This window comes from Triplophysa rosa, linkage group LG18 (genome assembly GCF_024868665.1).
Source record: "Triplophysa rosa linkage group LG18, Trosa_1v2, whole genome shotgun sequence".
Lineage (NCBI taxonomy): Eukaryota > Metazoa > Chordata > Actinopteri > Cypriniformes > Nemacheilidae > Triplophysa > Triplophysa rosa.
The window spans coordinates 22,982,539-22,985,078 of record NC_079907.1 but is presented as its reverse complement, the minus strand read 5'-3'; positions in this window follow the sequence as shown (position 1 = coordinate 22,985,078).

Genomic DNA, 2,540 nt, shown 5'->3' with positions numbered 1-2,540 from the left:
GATGATGGCCACGCCACGTCAGCGCAGCGTCACGGCCTCTCCATCCACAGCTGATCTTTCATCCGCCACAGTCAAGGGCAGAGTGCGATGACCCTCAGTCTCACTCCTTCAATACACAGTGCCATTATATTAATATGAAACATAAACATATTTTTCATTGACCGATTTAATGTGTCAGGCGTGGAACTCATTTTTTCTAGAGGGTTGCATGTCTTAATAAGTCCATTTCTGTTAACCTTGCGCAATTAGCGTAATAAATGTTGTAGTGTACTTTATTTGCTATAGTAAACTGTAGTCAACTGTAGGACGGTGTAATCAACTATTGTGAATAATATTTTCTATTGTAAGTTTAAAAAACACCCGTATCTGGCAGACATCTTTATCCAAAGTGACTTACAAATGAGAAAACATTTTGTCAAAGAGCTAAATCTTAATAATCGTTTTTTTTGTGTTTACCATGTTTACAAGTACTATAATGCAGCATATAGTGTACAGTCTTATCATAGGTAAGCATGTTTTTTTTGCGTATTGGCTCCCACTGCTGTAACTTCACTACAGATGCTAAGAATAATCTTGTGGTTTATTTCAGATGTACAGTATTTATGTGTGATGGAGAATCATAGAGGCTTTCATGTGAAGTGATGTTGTGTTGATTCGGCCTGTGGGCTCACAGAGAACACAGAAGAGATTAACAGCGAATTAAATGTTTTCTTATATAACAAGATTACAGCCCACTAGCTTTCTTGTTTTCCCATTTGTATTCTGTTGCTATTTGTCAAGCAAATGAGTTCGACTCTGGTAAAGCGGGTAAACTGCCAAATCTCTCTCTCTCTCTCGTTCACACTTAAACACACATTTGTTTCACTGTTAGTAAGTTAATTTCACACACTTTCATTCACGTTACATCAGACCAAACCTATTACAGAAACATCGTTAGATAAAAAACATGGTTTGGTCTCTTTTTCTTGGACAGTATGTTGAGCGATGAGGAATAAAGCGAAATCTTTACATACGCCAACACAAAAAGTCAAACTAAACGGAGAACCTGGATATTATGTCCGAAATGATGCTTTCTTAACCTTATACTGTTCAGTTGAATGCATTTGAACCTAAACACAGAAGATCTCCAGTAACTGCCCCCAAAGAGCATGAAACACATCATTCTCATTCAATAGACTGTATAACATCGCATGGATGGATAATCCCACTGCAGGTGCTTTTGATTCAGATCAAACACAGAAGAGATCTGAACGTGGATCTCAGTGTGTGGTGGTGTAAAGTAACAGCTTCATCACGTCCCCCCAGAGCAAAGTGAGAAGCCCTTCATCCCCCCAGTAACACCCAACACACTCCACCCCCTACACCTCCATACTGTACATGACTCCTAATCCATCCCATAATCCTCTCCTCCGATCAATCCATACCCTGATCCAAACACCCTTTATCCATCTATCTTTTCATGCCCTAAACTCTGAATCTCTCCATCCCCTGATCCATCCATCCATCCACGTCTCTAGCTTCTGATCACTGGTCTGATCATCTGCTCATGTTTCTTATAGTGTGTCGTCACAGTGATGTTGTTGCAATGAGACGAGAGGATGACAGATGGTAAAACTTCATTATGAGGACAGACGCCAGCATGTGGAGAGAGCGAGAGAGAGAGAGACCGGTACAGTAATAATAGGAGCAGGATGTATTGCAGAGGTCGGTTCAGGTGAGGTGTGCACACACAAACTCAGAGTGAATATATGACGAAGGAGAGAGATTACAGGACACAACGCCAGTGCATAATCTTTGCTTCTGACATTGAGGATTCATCCCGCACACACACACGCACGTACACACACAGATACGCAAGCACGCACACACACGCACGCACGCACGCACGCACGCACACACACACACAGATACGCACGCACGCACACGCACGCACGTACACACACAGATACGCAAGCACGCACACACACACACACACGCACGCACGCACACACACACACACACACACACACGTCTGGTTTACTATCTCCGTGGGAAAGTCCATAGGCGTAATGTTTTTTATACTGTACAAACTGTATATTTTATCCCCTACCACTAACCCAACCCCTAAACCTAAAGATCATAGAACACTTTTTGCATTTTTAGATTTTTTAAAAATATTGTTCTGTACAATTTATTCGCTTTTTTGCCCCTGGGACCTCAATTTTGGTCCCCACGGTGAAACGAGTCCCCATGTGTTGGTGTGCATTCAGGTTTAGGTCCCCACCGGGACATACAAACATGAACGCACACACACACACACACACGCACACACACACGCACACACACACACGCGCGCGCACGCACGCACGCACGCACGCACACACACACATGCACGCACACGCACTCTTAAAACTCTTAAATAACACATAGCAGGTTCTTCGGACTGACATTCCTCATGAAACCAAATGTATAATCAAATCACAAATGTTAAAACCCAAATGATTTGTTTACATTGTCACTGCCTGTCAAGAGGATTTATTCTGCACCTTATACCTCATGAT